A 25,780-nucleotide genomic window follows, 5' to 3' on the forward strand; every position below is an offset into this window, starting at 1 on the left:
CTTCCGCTGCTTTCGCTCTCGTCTACGCAATGCCCTCGAACGTCGTGCAGGTGGCGAGTGCGGGCTTGAAAGTAGACGATATATTTGTTGGCACTGCGCCCCTAGTAAGTAAACTGGGTTAGGTAAGTGGGATTCAGTAAACAGGTGACTGTGATGTGTAAATAAGTGTTAGTTGATTTAAGAGCATGACCCATCATACGTTGTCGACTGCCCTTTAGTATAGGCATGCGATATTGAGTAGCAGGCGTTGCCCAAGCCGAGTCGTCAGTTTGGGAAAAGAATAGCCTGATATTAGACGACGTAAGAGCCAGAAAAGATCCCGGAGGAAAGAGGAGAGCGTGCATGCGTCAAAGGAAAACTTCTAATTAATTCGGCAGCATGACATATGATCTAGACCCCCAAAAGTAAATCTAAATCGCTAAGCACCCCGATTTTGAATAAAATCGGCCCCCTTGGCTGTCGAAATTACACTTCCAGGTTGATGGAAATAGTATATTGTTCCACAGGTTAATGCTGTTGCCTTTTTTGCACCAAGGCTCAAAACAATGGAAGAACAAGGAAGGCTAACTGGACAGCGATGAAACGAAAGGTAAAAATACCCTTTGGACAAACTGCGTGCATTTGAATTGCAAAGTCTGAAACAAAGCTTTCAAACGAGACATGAAGGAAAAAGAAAAAAAAACTGCAATGCCATTCAAACATATGAAATGAATGAATAAAAAATTCCCCCGCATTTCCCCGAGGGGGAGAATGTGAAAGTGCGAATGCACGGTTGTCGGCCCGCTTGCGGCGCTTGCGCTCGGCCCCCGCAGCCCACCGCCTCGCCGCCTTCTCTTCCATCTCTTCCATCGGGTTTGTAGTATCACGTGTACACCACGCAGTTATCAAGCCGCTATAACGCCGCTGAGTCGCCAACGCACGCCGCTGACGACGTAGTTTGAATGCGTTAAAGATATAAGGCGCGTCTAACACTGATATCACCGTCGCGTCTGTGGCTTGGTCGGTAGCGCGTCGCGCTGCGGCCCGCAAAGTCCTCGGATCGAAACCTGGCGCCGGATGCTGTTTTTTCTTTAAAGAGCACTGCGGACGCCGCCGCCGACGCCGGCGGTGGATGGTTTGGGGTCGCTTATAAAGAGCATTCGCTCTTAAAAAAGTAAACCTATTTCTACGCAGTGTCAAATCTGCTAGGACAGTGGAGCTGTGGGTTGTGTTTATGAAGACTCCGTTTAGCTTCGACTTCATTCTTGAGCGTAATGTTAGCGTCGACTTAGCGGCTAATTTACATTAAACTTTTTTTCCAGATAGGTTCGGTAAAACAACCGTTACAGCTGTTTTCTGTAACCATGCTACCTCAGTTGATGGCCACTGTAGGCAAGGCAGTAATTCTGTAACGTTTACAACTTCACTGAAAACTAATTATGTCCAGTAAAGGAAGCTAGGCGTTATGGTAGAGCCGTCTTAGCGGCTAATTGTCATATAATTTGTTTTGGAATACTTTCGATAACACGAGAGTTAGGGCCGCTTTCTGTAATCAAACTCCCTGCGTAGATGACTATGCTTCACCGCGCAACAGGCAGTGTGGGAAAGCCAGCTCACAAAAATCAAGCTTACATGGATATCTTGAAAGTGCGTTTCACCTCTAAACAAAAACTCATTGTTGGGAAGGCATTTTTTTCTGGGTCAAATAAGCCGTCTGATGTCCAAATACAATGCCCTCGAACCTTTTTTGTATTTTTTCATGAATTTTATATACTGGAATCGGTTTTTGCGGGGCGGAGAAACCTGCCCCGGGGGGAGCGTGACACGAAACCAGCAGAGACTGTGGTTAGCGCTAGTGCTAAACAGCTCCGCTGTTAAAATGCGCCAATTTACTCCGCACAGGTAGCAGGTAGTTAACCTGCGAAGCTGTAACTTGGCGCTGGTTTTTGACATATGACACGTGGTCTACCCATATCGAAACAAAGTACACCCGCCGCGGTGGCTCAGTGGCTAAGGCGTTATGCTGCTGAGCACAAGGTTGCGGGTTCGATTCCCGGCCGCGGCGGCCGCTTTTCTGATGGAGGCGAAAAGCAAAAACGCCCGTGTGTTCGGGATTTCTGTGCACGTTAAAGATGCCCAGGTGGTCAAAATTAATCCAGAGCCCTCCACTACGGCGCGCCTCATCGCCTGCGTTGCGTCGGCGCGTTAAACCCTGCAATCAATCAATCAATCAATCAATCAATCAATCAATCAATCAATCAATCAATCAATCAATCAATCAATCAATCAATCAATCAATCAATCAATCAATCAATCAATCAATCGAAGTAACGTGCGACCGGTGTTTGTCATTGCCACGTTGACGCTGACCCACCCCTCGTCTCAGAATTCCTCTCTCACATCACCTCCTTCTCCGCAGCAGCATGACATATGCGAAGCTTTCTGGGCATTAGTTGATGGTATAGGTTAGCATTCTATACCGAACCCATTAACCTTCGGATATTAATAAATGGCTGCTGTATCTGACAACTTACCCCTGTTCGCTGTTCACCTCTTAGCTTTACCTTCCGTTCACAAGTTTCTCTGGTCTGATTTCTTGGAGACCTTTTCGCCTTTTCTAATTATTTTCTTCTGTAGTCTGTGTCTCGCGTAAAAAGAGAAAAGACAGCAGTCGGGTAGCTAATGTTCTGATGTTTGTAAGTTTTAATACCAGATAAAAAGAACAATTTACACACAAGGTATTTCGCTGTTTAGTTTTTTCGTCCCTTTTAGTGCTATGCACTTCGTCCATCCTGGTGTAAAATGCGATGGTCTCGTCTTTGCGTTGTTTATTGCAGCCAAGTACGTTTGTTATCAAACATTAGACTCGTGAGTCAAAGTATACCGGCATCGCTTCACGAATATACCAGTGCAGTGCAAGTCAACTCCACTCTTCACAAATGTGTACTTCAACAGAGAATGCAAAACGGTGAGTTCATTCGAAGTCTACCTGCGCAAGGATTGCCGGCAAAAAGCTTCTGACGGTTCCACATTTTCCTGATGTACCAGGTTTCTCAGCAGATATTCCTTAAAGGGACATTGCAACCTTTTTTTTCAACTTTTTTTTTGAAATCTTAAATGCTTGCAAAACGTAATCATCCAACACACCCAGTACTTAGATTAGGGGGTCGCAAAGTACCTCAGCCAAAAATTACTGCTCTATGCTCATCAGATAACGTAGAAACTAGCTCGAAAGATTTTTCTCTCTTTCCCGGTCTTGACGTTCTTCGACGGCCACAATTACGTCGCTGAGGCCATATAGCGGCTGTTAGCCGGTTTTCCTTCAGTTGCGGCAATGAACGCTTTTCGATAGCAACTTTAAAAATAAAGCCACAAAAACAAAGCAGAAACGGAAGGCGCATCTTGCAGTGCCGCTCCGTGCTGGCGGTAACAGTAGCTTTCGCAGTGCTTCCAGATGCGAATTAAAGAGTGAAAGCGTTTATCCAAAGTGTTGCAGGGTCCCTTTAAGTCACGTTGTTTCAGTGAGGATATGTTCGAAGAGCCTGTTGTCAGTGTAAAACAAGAGGGATTGCGTGTGAAACGGCGATTTCAATCATCTTTGTGCCCAGTAAGTTTTGGGCGGCGTATCAATTGGAGCTGTTTCAAGAGCTGAGAGCGAGTCTCGTTCGCAGTAATTGAGTGGTGGCGCACGCAAGGAATCTTCAGTGGAATCCTACGTGCAGTGCGGAATAAACACGCTCTAAATACCGTAATGAGAAGCTGGACTTTTCCCTCCATGATGCGCCAATTACCGCTCGTCGAGACGCCCGAGTATCGAGTGTCTCTAACTATAGGATCTGGGACGGCGGCGACAAGCCTCAGCGGTGCTTCCGAGTGCGGCGCATAAATGCGCGGTCCTGGCAGGCGCGCCGACTGCCGCGATGCCTGCGAGACGAGCTGCCTGTGTCGCTCCGGTGAGACTGGAAATAACCGCGACGTCGAGAGACAAGGAAGGCAGCGCATCTCACATGCTCTCACGTTTTGACAATATTTATCCGACGCCTCCTCCCGACGTAGCCGTCGCTCCTTCTGCCATTGTCTGTCAACGTCAGGCAGCGCCTCTGAGCTGTGACAGGCTATGCTTTGGCTCTCGCCGCGGGCTCCCCCCGACTCGGGACGACGCGTCGCACGCAATATCCCCGACGCCGCTTTGTGGAGCCGTGTCCGCCTTCAGTGCTCGGGAGTGAAACCGCCGCCTGGAACGGTGCGAACCCGTGGAGCACCACATAGCCGAACGCGCGTACACGCGGCCGCTGTGCACCTTTCTCGGTAACGTGCAAGTGTGTGATACGCTACAGATAAGAAATGCCGCTCACGGTACCGTCGTAACGCTTCGCACGTCAAGCGTGCCGCTTTTCTCGGCGCCCCACTCAGTAAGGAGAGATTCCTCTAAAGGGAAATAGACCACGGCTCACACAGGCTTCCACTTACCAACAAGGTATTGCTTCGGCTTCATTTCCGAGCCAAAGAATTTTACAACTAAAATTAGCTGTGCAGATTAGTGTCGTATAAGTATGCCGCTCAAATATTAGTTTAGTTGGTAATTCGTTTAACGACATACCAAGCTAGAATTTTTAAATCACCCGTTCAATAGCTATGGACAAAGATGCTGTTGCTCGCAGCTGGGCCTTAAATGTGCCTTAGCTGCTCTGGATAACCTCAGACTCACTGACGTAGTCTTCTGACGTATGTATTTCTTAGGTTTCATTTTATTTTTTGCTACGAAATATAATTCAAATGACGACACTTGAAATGAAACTAATGGGCATACTAGACGACAATACAAGGAGAGCGTTTAGTTTATCCAGGTACGGATGTTTTAGCCGCAAAGCGCGAGCCGAAGTACAGCGGCGCATTGGCAGTGGTGCATGCGGCGTCTCCTCCGCCTGTATCTCACGCCTCGGCTTCTGACAGGCCCGCGGGTTCGCCTATTGGAACAGCTCTGGCCAAAGACAAAAGCAGCACGCTGCGGCCTTGAGGCACATCGGCGGGACGCGGCGACACGTGTCAAACGTCGGACGTGTCTTGTAAAACGGCTGACGGGCCGACTCTGTCAAACTTCGTTTTGGGATCGCCATGCCTCTCGCTTCAGCGTCTCCCCTTTTTCCTGGGCCCTTACGCTTGTTCTTTTCTTCTCCCTTTTGTTTCTCCCTTATTGCTTCTTCGCTGGCGCTCCACGGCGAGGAGCTCTATCTGTTTGCTTCGCTGCTCATCCAACCGACGCCGTTGTCCCGATCTGTGATTGCAGTGGATGTCTCTTTCTCCCGCGGCGTTCCACGCATTCGCTCTTCTTTCTCGAACGCTTTATTTCTCCTCTCGCGCTCTTTTCCTCCACCTTTTCTTTTTCTCCTTCGGTCTCCTTTGTTTTGCGGATAGGCTCTCCTTTCCTGAGCCACCATCGCCGGAGGAGGAGTCTCCGGAGCGGACTCTCGTACAGGTCGTTGCTGTTATTGTTGTCGCCACCGCCACACCTCACCGCCGTGTTGCAAAACAAAGGTAGCGGCTCTTTCTCTTTCCCCGTCTCTTCACTCGCTGGGAAGCGTTTATTTCGTTTTTTGTAGCAATATGTCAGCAGTCGACACATCGGCCTTTGCGTCGTAGCCGCTGCTGTGCGGCTGCCCGCTTCACTGGTCGTAGGATTCGCCGCTCAGTGCTCGCTTGACATGGGGAAAACAGCCGTGGACAATTATCATTCGCTAAACTTCACATCTGTGTCGAAATAATGTGAAATAAAGCTCGCTGACGCTGTTTCTAATTCCCAACGCACCGGCCTCGGCTGCGGCACTACCGGTACAAGCGTTGTAAGGTGCAGTAAAACGAGTCACTGCACCGTCCCGCTAGAAGCCCACGTGCCGCTTGGAAATATACATTTAATTTATCAAATCACTAAAGCTACTCTTATCGGGCGTAATGAATTCACATCCTCTGCGTCAAAGTAGCTTCCGAAGGAGGCTGCGAATAACATGTAATCGCCCGCTCGAATCATGTTTGAAGACGCACTCTTTCACAAAGCTAGGTACAATTAAAAATTTGCACGAGCTCCAATTTCATTAATCACAGAGCTCAATTTTGCTGCGATCCAACTACTAAAGCGTTTTGCGTCGTCCTGTCGTTGATTTACGTGCAGTCGTCACATCAAAAAAAAAAAAAAACATCTTGTGGTGCAAGTATAATATTGGAGTTGAAAGACTTCGATGAACTGACGCTTAGTTCTATGCACCCCGCGTTACACCATGATTATACAACGTTCAGGTCTGCTTGTAACAACGTGATATCGCTGCCAGAAATTATTTGTCCGTAACTTGTGCAATTAGCTCCAAACAGATTAATGTCGGAAGAGACGCCAGACGTGTAGTCATTAATGCAAAATTAGATATAGGAGGGCCTAGCATCGAGTGTTGTGGAGCCCCTCCGTGAGCCCCGTTTGGCCTGGAGCTAGAACAAAAAAGCGAGCGGTTAGCAAAAAAAAAAAAAAAAGAATGAATTCCAGCAAGAGTATAGATTGCATGTTAAGCAAATGCAGTTCATACATAAGTAATTTGTAATGGACCATATATTAGCTTTAAAAATGTTAAGAAAATTCAATATGAAAATGAATAGTTGTGGACAGTTAGATTAAGTTTATGTGTTTCGAAATATGGTTCTGTTTTACGCGATTCTGTTTCTTGAAAGCCAAGCTGCGACTTCGAAAAATAGAAGTTTGACTCAACAAATTCACTGAGATTAGAAACAAAGAATATTCTAGAGAATTTTGCACCATATATTGTTAGGTAATGGGGCTATAATTCTATGAAGCATGTCTGTTACCGGACTTATAAAGGATAACAGCCTCCCGACTTCGAAATCAGCAGGAAGGACTCTTTCGTTAAATGTTTTGCAGGAAAATTTTTATTATTGTAATTAACCAACAGTTTGTCACATCCAAGGAGAGAGGATGGTTTCAGTGGCCTAATCATGTGTTGTGCGCCCCCCACGTCGATAATGACAGGTGCCACGGTAACGTAGTCGTAACACGAGTAGGCAGGCATGTAAGCATTTGTATTTTGGCAAACGGTTGTAAATGAGGCATTAGGGGCTGCTGCACACCAGTATAGAGGAAGAGCGCCCCCATTAGCGTCGATAAGCGTTATTTTGTCGTTACCCCTTAGGTCAGAGCCGAGCCTGTCGTTCGTTCTTCCGTGGCACTCAGTGACGACCACCGGCGTGAAACTGGAGTAAAAAAATTCTTAAAAACATTATGTTGCTAATAGTAATGTGCTTCGGCACTAAGAATTACCTTTCCTCTTTGGGCTGCTCGAGCGGAAAGGAGAATGGAGGAGGATGAAAGAGGATGAAAGAGGATGAGAGAGGATGAATAAGGGAGGGGTCCTAGGGATGGATAAATAACGACATTAGCATATGAACACTACTCCTAGTTCGGCGCTGCTATTTCACAAAGCGCGGTAAAGCCAGTTGGGATTGGGAAATACTTTTCACTGGGGAAAACGAAAATAGCGACAAAAGAAGCCCTCTAACCGTTATACTTTGTTTGTGTTAGTGATTTTAGATAAGCAGTAATCAAAACAAAGACTAGAAAACTCACCGCATGCAAAGGTCGCCGTTTGCCCCACGAAGTTTTGTTGCCGAGTTATTCATCCAAGTACTATATGTCTTACTTACATAAGCTCAATGTGGAAGACTACACTACTCACAAACCTCCTTCCCATCCTCCTAGGCTCAGTAGCCCATTTCTCACCATGTGGGCATGCCTAATCCACCCAACGCAATGTTTAAATACTTATTTCTTCCCCACGCTGTGTGCGTCGAATTGTACCATCCCAGCTCTTTTCAAGGGGCCGCATACATCGATTAAAGGTTCTCAAAAAGACGGGCGATCTTTGTCCAAGTTGCAAATAAATTGTAAATGTGTGTGAGGTGTTTTCAAATCAGCGAAATCCCAAATGTCTGGCCTGACTGGAGCTTTCAATAATGGGGCTTCTTGTACTCTCTCATAGTCCCAACATGATAAGAAAAGTGCCTTTCGTGAAATACGTCGCGTGAGTTCGGGTCTACAAACCTGCATGCGAGTTTGTGTGCGTGTGTGCGAAAGGGGTGCGGCAGGCTATGTCACTGAATGTACGATTTACGCATCCCGATTGCAGCAAAGACATCGCTCAAGAATGGTTGTTTACTCATACTACTTAGAGATAAACATGCAGCCTCGTACGCACCACAACCTTCTTCGAACGGATCAACAGGTGGCAGCGACAGCCCCTGTGCCATGCGTAATTGGCTGGTCCAAGCCGCGACGTCGCTCATACGATGGTCCTTTGTTCCGCTTCATCCGCAGTGGAGCGGACGCCTCGGAGCGCTCGCTGAATGGGCGCGAGCGAGCCGGCTCAAGTACCATGCGGCGGAAGAGTAACGAGATCTACTGGCAGCGTTACGAATTAGCTAATTTATCGCTCCTCCAATTAAACGCAAAAGGGCTTATTAAGAAAGCCGTGAGAACCCCTAATTATTCGCCATTTCTGGCGTTCGAGTCCCCTACCTCTGACGATCTTCACTTCCGATAGATCCTTGCAGAGTGCGACTTGAGAAGCAAAGCATTCGAGCTCGCGTGCTCCCCCCTTGCTGGGCGGCAGCAGCCGGCCAGCGCGCCTCTTCGTTTTTGCCGTAGACCCGTTGAGTGCCGAACGGGGGGGACCGTGTCAGTCGCTTCTCCTTCTGTTCGATGTGATACTGGCTGGCCGGTAATTCATCACGCGAACGACTCTGTCGCATCAGCCCGGGCTCTGTTATTAGGACCGGTATTTTAACTGCTCCGGAGCGCCACGTGCGTGTGAGAGCCGCCGGCGACGGTGCGCGATCTCTCTCTCTCCTCCGAATGGGCAACTTGCCGGATTTAGGTTAAACGCTACACTCGTGTTTGCCCCCCCCCCCCCCCCCTCCCCCTCCCCCTCCCGAGCCGGGGGCCTCCCCTCTTGGAAGAGGCCAGTGCTACATGGAAGAACAAAAATGGAAAGCGCCTCCGAGAAAGGCGCTTCGCGAAGGGAATAATAATGAAAGAAACGAGACCGAGGGGGCCAAGACCGAGACCGGGCCCAAAACGGATTGTTTTCGCTGCCTCAAATTCGGGGAGTGGCCTCAGCTGATAGGTGGCATTTCAAACGTTCGCGGTTCTGGAACTTTTCGTGTAATTTGGGGATGGCTGCAGTTTAGGAAGCGGGTAGTTAAAACGGAGGACGTGATAAATGAGGTCTCTTACGCCCAGCCCAGCGCACCCTTCGTGCGGTGCCTTTGTGTGAACCTGCTTGGCCTCGGATACCATACAGCAAACGCTTAGCCAGTGCGGTGCAGGAGGCAGCTTTCGGCATGGCTTTTTGCGCCTTATGTCAAATTAGCTACCTTGTGATGTCTTCAACGCTTATCACCGCCACTTGAATTAATTTGGGAACACACAAGGGCCTTGAGCTGGCATGACAGTTCCGAGGAAGCGTCTACTTTAGAGCTTCTCTTTCTGTTTTTCACTTCACCAAAAGGTCGGCTTTTGCTCAGCAGTCAAGGCGAGGCTTATGTAACACGGTAAGAATGAATCCGACATCCGCCAGTTCTGCGGGTAAATTGAACATGAAAATGTGTGGCAACCTTTCGCCGTGCATACGTGAAAGGTGCGACTCTTTCTGTTCGTCTTTTTTTTTTCTTTTTTTTTTCTAGTGAGCTAAAGGAGGCATAAAGTCTTTTTTTCTGTGTTCGGCATGACATTGGGCAGTCGTTACGACGCACAATTATCGAACTAGTTCGATTAGTCAGCGACATTTACTCCGTTACCATCTGCCTCCCAATGATGTGTTCATGACTGTGGGTATTGCGCTATAAAACTCGAGGTCCCGCGTTCGATTCGCCACCGCGCCGGCTATTTTTCTGACGGAGGCGCAAAAACAAAATCACATGTGTGTGCGTCATTTTCGCACGTTAAAGACCCCCGGGGGTTCAGTTTTGTGCCGCAGCCCTCCACAACAGCGCAGTGTTGTACACGTTCCTCTAAAACAGGAACGAAAGCTCGTTCCTCATTTTTTCCCAATTTTGAAACGAGTTCCCGTTATAAGTTCCTTTATTGCGAAAGGAACGCGTTCCAGTTCCACTTGGAACATTGGAACGTGTCGTTACATTAACGTTACATTTCCTTTTTTAAATTAAAATATAGGGTCAGATTCCTGAGGCGAAATAAAGTGAAAAATTTAAAACTCTAATCGAACTACGTATATTATAGGAATATGAACACCGCCGGCAGCCGTTTATCTGGAGATAAAAAGAATATAAAAAACGCTCCTAGCCGTTTTTTTTTTTTTTTCCATGGAGCACCGGACAAACTCCAAACATGACTAACTGTGATTTTTGTGCACGTCTATTATAGGTGCAACACATATGACACTTCCCACTTCGGTCTTACAAAATATGAACACCGCCGGCAGCAGTTTATCTGGAGATAAAAAGAATAAAAAAAAACGCTCCTAGCCGATTTCTTCTTTTTTTTCATGGAGCACCGGACAAACTCCAGACATGTCTAACTGTGATTTTCGTGCACGTCTATTATAGGTGCAACACATATGACAGTTCCCACTTCGGTCTTACAACTGCGCAATAAGGTTACTGCGCTTCATATATGCGAATAGAAAGTTACTCACAAGCAGGAACGTAATTAAACGTCTTGCATTATAAACCGCGTCGAAAAGAACTATACATAGGCCTTTAATGAATGGCGATCACAGTTTATTAAAAATATCTTATAGGCCCCTATGCAGAGAATTTAGTAAGGGGGTTACAGAAGTAAAGCTTTCAGGATCATAGAGCACAAATTTGCAAGTAACAAAACACAGCAGAACAAGTAATGAGTATACGAGGTTCGCAATCCAAGTTTAGGTCGGAAGACGATAACAAGAGAAAAAAATTAAAGCCAACAGCGTAGCCACACACGAAATCTGCGCACAACAATTACAAAGTATGCCGAACACAATCAGGGTAGTAGATAAAGGAAGCAGTTAAAGACAGCCAAGTATGTGGACGCGATGCCGAAATCAGTTGCGTTGGTTAGAAATACGCATAAGGGAAAAGCGCAGGAAATAACACGGAGCGTAATGACGTGTGTAAAAAAACATTTACACTATAAAAAATATAAGCGGACACACAGTGCGACACTACAAAGTAAAAGAAACAACCACAAATAAATAAAAAAGTAATGAGAAAACAAAAAAAACACGTGCCGTGGTACAGAAATTACAGATTATTTGGTTCTTCACGCAGAAAAAAGTTAAGTACATAACAAAATTACAGGATATGGCAGAAGAGAAAAAAAATGTAGAATGAATGATAAATTGTAAAAACAATTAGTGGGGAAAAATGCCCGAATGCATAGTTGCAACTAAATAGACTACCTTGTTTGAACTCAGCAAGAGTTGCATTTCGATGTTGGAGTCAGAGAGACGAACTCGTTTTTTCGTCAACACTTTGTTGGCAATGTTGAAGAGCCGTTCCACGGGAGCGCTTGAGGGTACTGACATGTAAGAAAAGTTGGTTAAGTCCCTCGAAGTTCTTCATCTGCGACAGCGGGTAGTCAACTGGCACCAGCAGGTACTGTGACAGGTCATCCTGCGCCTCGGCTGGAAGGGCTTGCTGCTCATAAGAAAAGAAATCCTCGGGCGCAGACGAGGTGGCAAAATCTGCGCTGGATGGCTCGGTCCCCGCAGCCAGCTCTGTCTTTATGGCTTTGGTCGCCTCGTCTCCCATAGAACTATCTGGGATCCATGATAGCTTAAAACTTGGGATTAAGCAACTGGCGACAACGAGCTCGCACTTTCCTTTGAGGGGTCCAAACCTGCAATCCGAACAATGCCCGGTGACCCGGTGACCCTGCAATCCCGGTGACCCTTCGAATGACCTCACAGCGAGAGCGATTCTCTCGACAACAACGCACCCGCGTCTCGCGCGCACTAATGCGGTAATTACCCCTGAAAATATACGGTGGTTTCAAAAGGTACCTGCAGCACCGCTCAGACTTAGAAACCTTTCCACGCCAGGGAACAATTCTATCGACCAGACGGGCATCCTGTCCTTCCAAGACAAACGATGAAAGGTGAAAAGAATTCTCGCGGCGGCGCTATACACCCGCCGAACGCCGAGTAAGCTCAATTGGCATGAAAGCAAGCACAAGCTGCGGCCCGCTGCGTGGTTATTCTTCTGCCTTTGACCCTCGAGGAAGCACGTTCCGCTGAAGGGTGGGCAAATCGGCCAGCCTGTAGAAAGAGAAACACAGTAGTGACTTGAGGATTTTTGAACTCGAGCCTTGGCATCAAAAACAGCCAATTCCTAGCGATGTAACGTTTGCAGAAGGAACGCCGTCCAGCCGTTCCTTCAAAAACCTAACGAGTTACCGTTACAGTTCCACCCAGCCTTAAAGGAACGGTCGCGTTCCTCCGTTCCACCAAAAAGGAACTGATTTGATTGTTGTGTTTAACGCGCCGACGCAACGCAGGCGGTGAGGCGCGCCGTAGTGGAGGGCTCCGGATTAATTTTGACCACCTGGGGATCTTTAACGTGCGCCGAAATCTCGAACACACGGGCGTTTTTGCTTTTCGCCTCCATCAGAAAAGCGGCCGCCGCGGCCGGTAATCGAACCCGCGACCTCGTGCTCAGCAGCGCAACGCCTTAGCCACTCAGCCACCGCGGCAGGTCTCCAAAAAGGAACTAGTTCCAGGAACGCCGTTCCTTGGAACGCCGTTCCGTACAACACTGCAAAAGCGGTGTTCACGTGATGGAGAAATCGACCGCTAAACCCTGCAGCACTTTCGACAACCGCTTTCACTCTTTCCTTCGCGTCTCGAACCACTGCGAAAGCTATAGTTATCGCCAGCACGGAGCTGCACCGCGTGATTTGCTCGTCGCCCCAGATACGCCTTCCATTTCTGCTTTGTTTTCGTGGCTTTTTTTTTTTTTAAGTTGCTATCAAAAAGCGTTCATTGCCGCAACTGAATAAAAACCGCCCAACAGCCGCTACATGGCCTTAGTGACGTAATTCGAGCCGCCGAAGAACGTCAAGACCGGTAAAGAAAGAACAATCTTTTGAGCGAGTTAACAAGTTATCAGATGGGCATAGAGTAGTTATTTTTGGCTGAGGTACTTACTTTGAGACTCCATAATCTAAGTACTGGGTGTGTTGGGGGACTACGTTCTGCAAGCATTTAGGATTTCAAAAAAAGTTGAATAAAGTGTTGCAGGGTCCCTTTAAGCTTAGGTCACGAGGACTTCACACCTTCCTGTCGCGGCACGGCGACATCTACCAAGCTGGGTGTTGAGACTTTTGCTCGGCCGATGCAAACGCTTTCCGCACAGGAAAGGTATACAGCTGCGTTTCGTTGCGGCAACATGACCCATTGCTCTCCGCTACATCGCGATCGCTTTGTCACCATGGCCGGCATGCATTCATTTCATTCCTCTAAGCCCGTTTCTGCTTCGACTATTTTCGGAGGATTTGTCGATCTGAATTGGAGGATGTCAAAACTAAACGAAAATGCAGCTTTTCTTTCCCAATCACTAGAAATGCAATTTCCCCACATTACATTTGGAGCAGGCGTCCCAAATGATATGGTTAAGCATGTTGAAAAAAATTCCCCGTGAAAGCCGATCGCCTAGCAGCTGACGTGACCACTTTGTATTTCTGTGGCGTTGATAATAAATGTGCTGAACTTGTCTGTCCACATTTACAACCTTCCTTGTCCACAAAACTAATTGATTGATTGATTGTAGGGTTTAACGCGCCGACGCAACGCAGGCGATGAGGCGCGCCGTAGTGGAGGGCTCCGGATTAATTTTGACCACCTGGGGATCTTTATCGTGCTCCGAAATCTCGTACACACGGGCGTTTTTGCTTTTCGCCTCCATCAGAAAAGCGGCCGCCGCGGCCGGGAAACGAACCCGCGACCTCGTGCTCAGCAGCGCGGGTTCGTATCAGATATCAGATATCAGCGGGTACATATCAGATGCAACATCCCCGGCATTGACTCCAAAATGAGCACGCCTCAAAGTGTACTACTACAAATAACACTTCACCACCTTAGGTGGCTGTACTCTGGCGCAAATCACATCTTCAGAGGTGGCACATGTACATCTGAGCTTTACATCTGAGCTCTGGCCAGTAGGGGGTAGCTTTATTTTTCCTGCTGGCCAGACGTTCTCCTATCACCTCGAACGGGCGACATCGACTACAACAGCAGAGGTTCACGCCATCAAGGAAGCCATATGTTACATTTTATGCCAGCAGTCGAGGCAATGGACCATTTTCACTGACTTAAGGGCAGCTCTTTAATGCCTGCAACGCAGTCACTGCTTCACCATTCACGAACATGCATATCGTAAGATCGGGAGGCGGAAAAAATGGTCCCCGGAAGAATTTTCCCGGAAGAATTTTCCCGGAAAAAATGTTCCCGGAAAAAATGGTCCCGGAAAAAATGGTCCCAGCGCCAATCTAGGAAAAAATGGTCCCATGTTCGGGTTGACACGTTTCCTTTCAAGTTAGTAAGATCTGAACTTTTTTTGCGGTTTTGATTGATTTGAGCGCTTGACACACACGCACACACGCACACATACACGCGCGCACGCACGCATGCACGCGCACACACACACGCACGCACACACACACACACGCACGCACACGCACACGCGCACACACGCACACACACGTGCACGCGCGCACGCACACACGCACAAACACACACGCGCGCGCTCACACACACACACACACACGCACAAACACACACGCGCACACACGCACAAACACGCACACACACAATTTCAACGGTAATATGAGAGCGCTTGACTTGAGTATTGCGTTCTAACAGGGGAGGTGAGCAACACGGAATAGAACGGAATATGCCAATAATTGCTCGGCCTATGATAGCTTTAAATGGCACAGTGCGGGTCAACAGCTGTTGTGAAAGGATCGAGGCCAGCTGATGTAAAGGGGCATTGCTATATTGGAGACGGAGAATACACCCGCCCGGCCTCCACTCCCGCTCAGAAGCAGTTCCAGCAGCGAAATGGACGGGCGAAGGTGCATGGTTTATGCGCTACAGACGGACGAACGCAAGCAAAGTCATGGGTGCTACCCCTCAAAGTGCTATCTCGTTTAATATAACCCAGTAAAGCAGGATGCCGTGAAGAGAAAAAATCAGGGAGACACTTAAAACTGCGTACGTGTGGAATTGTGAAAGTGTTACATTTTATTTCAAGCTATTCGATCGTCTACATATAATTGGTGGATATGTTGTGATTATGTCATGTTCGGTTGCGACAAATCTTCGTCGCCAGAGAGACACATCTCTCATGTGTAATCTTCACGCCGTATACCCATTGCGCTGGTGTCGGCTGGGGGTGTTTCTAGCTACAGCGAGCGCCTGCCCCTGTGTTCGCCATGCGGTATTTTCGTCATTCCTTGCATCTTCCTCTGAGGCGTACTTCCGTGGGTGACCATGTTTCACAGCTGGCACTGAGGTACACGCTTCAGGGTCCATCGAAGTAGAGACAGCACAGACATACAGAAATGAGTCAGTGAAATGCGATTACCCTTTCGTTACCATTGTCCTCATCCTTTACCGATTGAGTCGTTTTAGGTACGGAGCACGTGAGTACCACACAACGTCCGTCCGCGTCCGTGCGCATAGCATTTACAATCACAAAAAATCACACAGGCACCAGCAGGATTCGAGCCTGTGTCTGGTAGACCAGACAGAGTTAGCGTCAGTTGCCTTACCCATTTGGCTACGACCGTGAGTTAGTGCCCGATAGTCAAACGGCTTACTCCCTCGCCTGTAACGGTGCGGAGTACCTTAGGACCTCCCAATGTCCGTCCGCGTCCATCCGTGCACACACCACCATCAAGCGAAAATCAAGCGAAATTCGATTTGAGCCGTAAGTTGCAGTTTCATTTAGGGAATAATCAAGGTGCAACTCACGGCTCAAATCGAATGACGGTCTGGGCGCAAATCAGATGTCACTCGAGGCGCAACTTGGATGTCATTTCGAGTCACCGTGCTCCGCGCCCTCGCCATCATCCACGGAGTGGACATGATGCCATTTTTGAAGTAAAGTTGTTATGTTTTCTTCTTCTATTTGTTACTTTGATAGGCCTTGGCAATCACCCTTGATATACGCTATTAGTGTAAACGTGCTTGGATACTTTGGAATTAGCATGCTCAAATTATTCACGTATACTATAGGCTTTCATTAGTGGGTTTGTATCCTGCAACTATCATCCTTACGATACTTTTTTCCTTTGTGTCATTTTCCTCTTCTCACTGTTATTATGACTGAAAGGCCAATTGCCGTGGTTAGCCCTGCATATACGTTCTTAGAGTAAGCACGCTTTGCTACTTTCGTGATTAACATGCTCAAAATACCACTGAAGGCCTCAAGCGCTGCGATTGGGTCCTCCCATTACGATCATCAGGGGTATTTTTCCTTTGCGTAGTTTTCTTCTCTTTAGTTTTCTTCTTCTCCTCATATAGGGTACTGGCACGTGCACCCACCGAGTGAAATGTTTTTTTCTTCCTTCTTGTCTCCTCCCCTTTCGCCCTTGTAAGCCCTGCACATTCTATATGCGCGTAAACGTGCCTTTATACCGAAATAATTAGCATTCTCAAGTTACCATACATTTCTCCAATACACGTTTATAATTTGGAGGCCACAACGCATTCACTAGGTCAACCTCTTATTTGCGAAAACCAAAGCTCGGCATTGGTGCAGAGAATGCGTGTTAGGCTCGCATTCTGTAGGACCCGAGCTCGAACTTAGGACCCACTCAATTTTCTTTGCTTTGATTCTCTTTGCGGCGTCGACCATTTTTCGGACCATCTTTAGGACACGCCGGACGCCGTATTTTCGCTGAATGGGCATTCAATGCGTTCGCATTAAAAAGCGATGACACCACTCTCAAGCTGCGGTGGATTTCTTCCTTATGTATGTAGGACCAGCCATGTTGTAAGGCTGCTAAAAATTAGTTAGGGGACCTAAATGCGACTTGTTGCGGCCGGGACCTACGAGGCGACACGCGTCGTGGGAGCTTGCATGCAGGTTGCATCTGTTTATACGACCATGAGCAGAGGAAAACAAAACTGTTTCATTCGTGAAGAGATGAAGGGTGTAACGAGGTGACGGCTGAAAGGGTTGCGACAAAGATTCCAGCATGAGTACTCACTTCCGACGGCGAAACAGTTCTCTATAGCACTGTCCATGCTCGTAGTGCCTCAATGCGCTCATTCCCTCCTTTTTATAGGCGCTACACCAATGACCGTCAAAGGCCGAAAGTGTCGTCACATGCCGGAAGAAAGTTGAAGCGGTAAAGTAAAAACCCAGTTAAAACAGCCGCGCCAGATGTCCGCGCTGATTCACACGCCGAAAGCGGGCGTTATGCGCAGCGGGTTCCAGAGAGTGGTTCAGCATCAGAAGTGTAAGCTATGGAATGACAGGCTTTGACTTGTGCAACTGCAAGTGCCACTCACAGCTTAAGCAGTAGGCACGTTACCGGGAAAGGTCGGGTCAACTGCTGTTTTGTTACGCGTGCAGCAGTTTTGCCGTGGTAGCTGTAAACATTGCCTCCCGCAGAAATTGGCCGCCCTTCCACAGACAAAGTTATTATTGCATTGTCTCGTCTTCTTTCTTTCTTCTTCGTGTAGTCTGTGCATTGAACGCTCAGTATGACCTACCAATTCGCCCAAACCTATACCTTGTTAAATTTTCCCAAGTTTGGGAGGTGGAGGGCTGAGGCGAACTGTATCTTGGATATCCATTGAAGCAAGATAGAACATTGCTGTGAAGTCGAATGCAAATTGCGTTGACACCGTGAAGGGATCATGCCACACCAAAGTCGGGTTTGAGGCAGGATATCACTCCACTTCTACGCACAAATGCATTAGAGTTGCAAGCTGGGCGAGTTGGAAATGCATCTTGAATGAAACCAGGCGCAAACGTAACAGGACGCAGAAAGGAGTCCTGTTCCAGCGCTTGTCCTGTGTACTCCTTTCTGCGTCCTGTTACGTTTGCGCCTGGTTTCATTCACAAATGCATTGCTGGAAAGACATCTTTTCAGGGGCGATATACGCCATCTTATATCAAAATATGAAGCGCCGAGGCGAAAATTTGGCCGTAAGTGCTGCTTCTGTTGTAGCTTTCCTGTGTGTGTATGTGTGTGTGTGTGCGTGTGTATGTGTGCATGTGTCTTTTCTGCTACACCATTGTGTCCTGTACCTTGATGTTTATTTATATGTCTAGTGTTTATATGTATTTGTCCTTTTCGCTATTGTTTGACTCCTCGTTTTTTTTTTGTTTTTTTCTTCACCTATACGTTGTATATATGTTCCTTTTTAATCTTGCCTATGTGTTATATATGATTCAGGTAAGCCTCTACCCTATCCCCATATTCCCACGGACTCTTTCCTCCCTATCCCGCCTCCCCTACACCAGCAGGCGTTCCGGTGTCCGCCCCTAGGCGAGACAATTTACGCCTGCTGGTGGACATACATACATAGGCCGAAAAGAGGAGGAGGAGCAGCTTTTCTCGGTCTAAGCGTGTATAAAAATGGAGGAGTTAACCTATAACAGATCAGCCGTAAAACATTAAGCGAAAGGGGACGGGCATCGTTGGCGGAGGGGCATGGTGCGAACTATGAAAATGGATGAAATGGTTTACAATGAGTCCTTTCTTCCTGGTTATCGTTAACTACAAAGGTTAATAAATGGCTATGGTGGGGAGGCTGCAAACCTCACTTGGAGCTTGCCCTTTCTCGGTCTTATGACATGTGCCCCCTCTTCACAACTTGCACGCCATTTCTATCGACCAAGCTCTCACTAAGTCGCGGTAAGTTTCCCGAACTCACGTTTAACTACCAGTTGCAAGTTGCGCTCCCGACTCGAAGCACACAACTGTGTCTTGTCTCTTGCATTTACGTGGACGTTTGCTTTGCTCGTTCATACTACCTTCGAGCATCCGAAATACGAAGCATACAACCAGCGAATTTGGATTTTCAGAACTATTCTATAAACATATTTCGAGCCAAAAAAGCAGTATATGTGAAGTTTCCCAACCTGAACCAATTCCTCGACTACGAGGTGTGTCTATAAGCGTGGCGGTTCGTATGATTTCAGGCCACTTGATCTTGTAAGGACCGCCATAGCATTGGCTGACCAGCGTACTTGTATGTCATCCCCACTCAAGTACACCTCAAAAACAGCGGTTGGAACTAAAAATGAAATGTTGACCGTAGCAATGAATGGTTCATGGCCTAAATTTTAAGACATATTTTTGAAAACGAAACGGACCTTTTTGGTAACCTTCAATTTTCGTTTATGCTCCCACCAGTCGCATAATGGGTTGTCGCGGAAGGTGGTTGCAGTAAATCCTGCCTTTGCGTTGTGCGGTATTAACCAATCGCATCAATAATTTGCTTTTTATAATTTTTGCCAGTCCCTCTGTACATAGTTTGTTTATTCTGGGGCGATTCCGGAGACCGAGGTGGCCTGGAGCAGGGTGAAACCATTCAGAGTTGGGTTCAGGGCTTTTCTTGTTGTTTTTTACCCTTCGGCAACATCCGCCATTACTCATATCCACTCATTCTAAACTTCCTCGTGCATTTTATACGATGTACAAAATTACTTGAAATAAAAGCGCACAAGTAACACGAAATCCGGGTATCGCGTGAGTTCCCTCGGCGATGATAAATAGTTTGTCCCACCGTAATCTCTTGTTGCTCCAAGCGCGGCCGACGACACCGTAAAATGTGTGAATGCCTCTGATTACGTCGGTCACTCGATAGTTAAAGCCCGATGGCCCCCTTTTTTTGTGACTGGAGCCACAGTCGCACCTCGGAAGCGGGATCAGTAAGCATAAATCACCTGCCATGCATAATTGGAAAAATCATCAACGGCTTCCGATTGCGCGCTCCAGCGCCCGCACTCCCCGATTAAGGCTCAATTCCTCACGATCGCCGGTGCAGGAATTACTTCGCTTTCGCGGACACGCTGCCCCGCCGGGGCATAATTCGAGACGGAAATGCCTGCATAATGGCCGCATGCAGCGCGCCGGCCAGCGTGATGGATAGTTTCGGGGACGCACGGCCATAGCGCCCATTCCAATGCTACCCGCGCGTTTTCCTGCACGGCGCGCCAGAGACGGGAAGGACGCAGTATAATCAAGCCAGGTGCCGATAGCGCCGGCCGTGTGACAGAAAGCCTTGATCCGGTCATGGCAGCGGTCTAAGTGTGCCTCTAATACGCACATGCGCTCCGCCGCTGTCGAGAGGTAAATTCTTGATGATGGCGCGATATCTGTTTTAACCGAGAGGCACAGTGCGCCCTAAAGGGGAGTGGTGTGGGTAGTAGTTCGAGCACCATGTAAAAAGGATGCGCAGCTACAATCGACAGATCCTCTGTTGTCGGGGAGAGAAAGCAAAAAAAAAGGGGGGGGGGGGGAGGGGGGAGGGCTTAACGGGACTCTGCAACACGCAATAACCGCTTTTACTCTTTCATTCCCCTCTGGAAGCACTGCGAAAGCTATAGTTATCGCCAGCACAAAGCGACACTGCGTGATTTGCTCGTCTCAGCAGGACTAACCGCCTGGCGTGTCTGCTTTGCTTTTGTGGCTCTCTTTTTAAAGTGGCTATCGAATGCGTTCATTTGTGCAACTGAAGGAAAGCCAGCCAATAGCCACTACACCGCTGTAATGACGTAATTCGAGTGGTCGAACAACGCCAAAAGCGGGAAAGAGAGAAATTTTTTTTGAGCAAGTTTGTGAGTTATCTGATAGACATAGAGCAGTAATTTCTGGCTGAGATACTTCGCGACCCCCTAATCTAAGTACTGGATGTGTTGATTGATTACGTTCTGCAAGCATTTAGGATTTCGAAAAAACTTGAACAAAGTTTTGCAGGGCCCTTTTAACGAAGAATTGGCAAGGGATCGATGCTCATGTTTTGTGGTGTGCACCATGAAGAACACTGTGAGGTTTGGCCATATACTAGTGTTTTTTCCCTTACATGTGTCCTATTCTGTGCGACAAGCAATGTAGACTTGACTTTGACTGTAGGGTTTAACGCGCCGACGCAACGCAGTCGATGAGGCGCGCCGTAGTGGAGGGCTCCGGATTAATTTTGGCCACCTGGGGATCTTTAACGTGTGCCAAAATCTCGTACACACGGGCGTTTTTGCTTTTCGCCTCCATCAGAAAAGCGGCCGCTGCGGCCGGGAATCGAACCCGCGACCTCGTGCTCAGCAATATAAGCAATGTAGACGTGCAACCAGTGCGAGACGTGCACGAGACGTGCAACCAGTGGGAGCAATTTGTGAAGGCTTGCATGTGCATACTTCGTCTTTATGCTCGCCATTATGGAAGAAACCTTTCTTTAAGGCGGTTATATTTACGGAAATGTTAACGTCCACTCATTGCCACAAACTATGGATGGCTCTAGTAGTTTTTGCAGAGTGAAAAAAAAATGAGGACCTATATTTTTGTCGGTCCCCCGAAAGCCCCCCGTTCCAAGCCAAAGGATGCCACGCATTAGGACAACTTCTACCCTCTCGAGTCGTTGCAATAGCTTGAAACGGCAATTCACAGAAAAAAGTGCGAAATGACACGCTTGAAATTAACTTCGTCCTGAGAAACTTGTTTTTTAATGGAACGATGCCCTCGGGGCTTAAAATAAGGCTGCTATACATATGCGTTGAGCGGACTAAGGCTCTTAAATTATCCCGGGAATATAATTTCTAATCATTACCAAGATCCGGTACATGTTCGACCCTCTGGTAGAGTTAAGCCGATCATAACAGTGAAGCTGTGCGAATAATTCCAAAGAGTCATTTCGAAATAAAAAAAGGAGATCTGCAGGGTGTTGCACTCTGATATTGCTTTAATTCAACGCGACTGGGTGCGTATAACTGAAGCTTCGGCGTTGCTTTTATTAGCGCTAGCTCTCGACACTTTCGATTAGATCATGTACTTTATTTTCACATAGATAAAAAAAATCAGCCGATCACAATATTTGACCTAGGGCCTGTCGTTTAACAAAAACTCCCACCTCCCCTCGCGGAAACCCCTGTGTAGATGCGACGCATAGTCGGAGCGGCGAAGGGAACGCGTTTTATAGCGCGCGTAACGTTGAGGGGACTGCGTAAGCCGGTCCCAGTCGATGACGACGTTGGCGTACTTGTAAAGCGGCGTGGACTCTAGGTGTTTGAGCCAAGCGTGGACGTTGCTTCGCCGGAGAACGGCACACCGGTTATATGCGCAGCGGGCCCGAAGGAGAGGAAACCGCGGAAGAGAGAGTACTGCACATGCGCCGGCCCCGGCGCGTCTGCCGCGGCTATGACGCAACGTGCCGCGGCTATGACGCAACGCAATCCAACTCAATCCACTTTAATCCAATCCAATCCAAATCCAATCCAACCGAATCCAAGCCAAGCCAAGCCAAGCCAAGCCAAGCCAAGCCAAGCCAATCCAATCCAATCCAATCCAATCCAATCCAATCCAATCCAATGCCCCTCGCGAGAGAGTGTTCGTTATCGGAGAGGAGAGGGGGTGAGCGGCGGAGAGTGGCGGAGAGCGTAGCTCGCGCGGCGAGGAGAATGGCAGAGGGGTGGACAACGCCGACAACAACGACGACGACGCCGGAGGGACAAGGCGAGTGAATCAGATGCTCTGCATCTAAAATTTTGCGGACGTTTAACGCGGTTAAATCCCCTTTGTCGAGCAAAACCTCGGTTTTCGCACCGAGTGCGCGTTGCGAACGTGCACACACTCGCACTGAAAGACAAAACAAAAACACTGGTCGGCGCAGTCGGAGCTGTAGACGCGAACATGCAGTGAAATAGGATGAAGCTAGCGCCTCCTATATCCCTTTTTGATGGCACTCGCCCTTATTCCTTTCCCTATTCCCCTCTCGGCTCACCTTCCCTTGGAACGAACGAGCCTTTAGACGGTTTCACTGCGCAACCCCATGATGATGTACCTTGTGTAAGCTTGAATGTCAGATTAGCGCTACGAAGAATGAGCCGTTCTCTGGGATTAGACCTGGACTAATAGAGCTCTCGCTCTAAAAATGAATCCGAAAAAAAAAAAAAACACTGCCGCCTATTCTTTTTAGGCTCTTTCCTGGGGCCATTTACGATGCATGTACGCCTCCTTGGGCCTTAATTTTGGTAAGGGTGTGACGTGAAGAAACTAGCGACACTTGAACTGCGACAAAGCTTTAAGTTATGGCAAGTAAATTAGTGACAGGAATCAGCCATCTGTTGTACATACTGGTAACGGTCACCGGTGCGTCAGGTATTTATTTATTTATTATTTATTCTATATATATATTTATCAATACTGTTGGTCTTCTGCAGACCCAGACAGGTAGCGGGCGTACAACATCACAGGTACTTAATGGAAGACAACAAGGTCAAAGAAATACAATATTTTCAGGGATGATATGCGCAAAAGCGGAATACTTTTTCTATAGCAAGTAAATCAATAGTGTGACGCCCCCGATAGGGCGATAGCGTCACGCTACCCACCAGGTGGGTCCACACAGAGTCGAGGGTAAAAGGGGCAACACGGATTTAGCTGCAGACATAATTTAATTAGCAGTAAGTTAGGCTGGTGCCGACGCGCTCATCCGGCGAGATGGTGTGACTCGTAGGAGCAGATCATGAAGGCGACTGGCACTGTACCTCGTGGACGGGAACTCTCGTTCTGGGCCCGGTGCACCCGGGACGTCTCCCGCGAGGCGGCTTTTGCGTGAATCGGTGGCTAGCAGTCAGCGGCCGGTCTCAACATCCGAACGTCACAATAGTACATTACCTACATTGGTACACTTCACATACGCGAGGAAAGAAATCTACTATAAACCGCATGCTAAAGATTAGAAAACAATATGTACCAATAAAATTGGGCCCATCTCCCCGCGAGGGGGATTCGAGTAAATGCGTCGCATAGGGGGAGGGTGTATTGCGTTAACGTTTAGTGTTTGGGGAGTTGGTGGTAGTGAATGCGTTGTATCAGCATCTTCTTGACGTAGTTTGAATGAGTCAAGGATATAAGGCGCGTTCGTAGCCTTTGATTCTGTGTCGGTTTTGTGTCGCAGTGGGAAGAGCACCATGTACCTTGCGTTCCGCCCACAGGTAGTGAATGCGTTGTATCAGCAGCTTCTTGACGTAGTTTGAATGAGTCAAGGATATAAGGCGCGTTCGTAGCCTTTGATTCTGTGTCGGCTTTGTGGCGCAGTGGGAAGAGCACCATGTACCTTGCATTCCGCCCACAGGTAGTGAATGCGTTGTATCAGCAGCTTCTTGACGTAGTTTGAATGAGTCAAGGATATAAGGCGCGTTCGTAGCCTTTGATTCTGTGTCGGCTTTGTGGCGCAGTGGGAAGAGCACCATGTACCTTGCGTTCCGCCCGCAGGGTCGTGGGATCGAAACCAGGCGCCGATAAATATTATTTTTTTTATAGTGTAGGGGGAGGGGTGCGGACAACGCCGAGGGACGACGGGTGACAGTGCGAGTTAAAGAAATGCTCTGCATTTAAAAACAGTACAATGCAACACTGCGAGGTAGTTCTTGCAAAAGCTTAAGCTTGGCAAGTTGGTTTCACATACTTCAAAAAGATAAAGGCACTGAAACCACCGACGAAAGAAGAAACCAGCACGAACAAACGATGTATAACTTCCAACTGAACTTCTTTAGAAATAAAAAAAAAGAAATGTATTTATAGCCTAGAAACTCAGGGTGTAAAGCACCAGGCAGTGATCCCCTTTCCAGAAGGTCAGTCACCCGCTCTTACGATTAGTGTTATGGTCAACGCGCAAAAAGCGCATCCATCCTGAATGACGAAGCACTGTTGAAGCTTTCTTCCTCTTGTCTTCTGCGCGAAAGCGCCAGCCTCTTCTCTGGTGACAAATACAGGAATAACGGCCTCGCAAGCCACATTTAGATACTAACAATTGCTTTCGTCATTAGATGAGCCTTTCCTTTCCTGCTGCATACCCCATCAATTAAGTTACCCCGAATCTCAAGTAGTGCTGATAGCACAGACATCTTTTTCTCTTCGAAAAAGGCCGACGGTCCCCGCAAGCGTACCGGTTGTTTTGAATTTGAATTGAATTTGAATTTGAATTTATTTCATTTTGTGTTACAACAAAAATGTGTACAATGCAACATTTCAGAAGGAGGTCCCAGAGTCAGAGACTGAAGGGGGGACCTCGTGTTCTTCATTAAACAGGCGGAAACACATGTTATCAGCAGAAATATATCAATGAAGGAAACGCAAAATAATATCAGCAAGTTAAAATGCAATATATGTGCAAGAACATAATAAGAAAGAAACATACCAGCAATGCAAAAAAAAGCAAAGCTAATATCAGCAAGATAAATTACGGTACATATGCAAGAACATCGTAAGCAAGAAACATATTACTAAAGCAAGGAATAAAGAAACGAAACCCAACATGATACAACCAAGTCAAATTATTCAGGTTGGAATAAGAACGCACGCAAATTATTTTTAAATGTATAGACGGTACGGGATGTTTTCATAGAGAGTGGAATTGTATTCCAAAAGTGTATAGCCGGAAAGTTAGTTGAAAACTTTCCGTAGTTCGTTGTTACTTTCGGCAATAAATAGTTCATGTTTAAATAAAATCGGGTGGAGTTCATAATGTACAGATCCGCATTAAAATGCTTGGAATTAGCAAGCATAAAATCC

General features: G+C 47.5%; 1 long non-coding RNA gene across 3 annotated transcripts in view; it reads left to right on the forward strand.

The window, feature by feature from the left end:
• The first annotated feature begins 5,284 nt into the window (after nucleotides 1-5,284).
• Nucleotides 5,285-25,780, forward strand: part of LOC144172329 (uncharacterized) — a 202,173-nt gene continuing 181,677 nt past the window's right edge. For 2 of the 3 annotated variants that reach the window (XR_013323001.1, XR_013322997.1), the window contains exon 1: nucleotides 5,412-5,514. This is a non-coding gene — a long non-coding RNA (uncharacterized LOC144172329). Of the gene's footprint in view, nucleotides 5,515-25,780 lie in introns of all 3 variants that reach the window. The other variant, XR_013323000.1, reaches the window with a different exon arrangement.

The sequence above is a fragment of the Haemaphysalis longicornis genome, unplaced genomic scaffold (genome assembly GCF_048455015.1).
Source record: "Haemaphysalis longicornis isolate Haplotype H1 unplaced genomic scaffold, Haemaphysalis longicornis Haplotype H1 scaffold_1, whole genome shotgun sequence".
Classification (NCBI taxonomy): Eukaryota; Metazoa; Arthropoda; class Arachnida; order Ixodida; family Ixodidae; genus Haemaphysalis; species Haemaphysalis longicornis.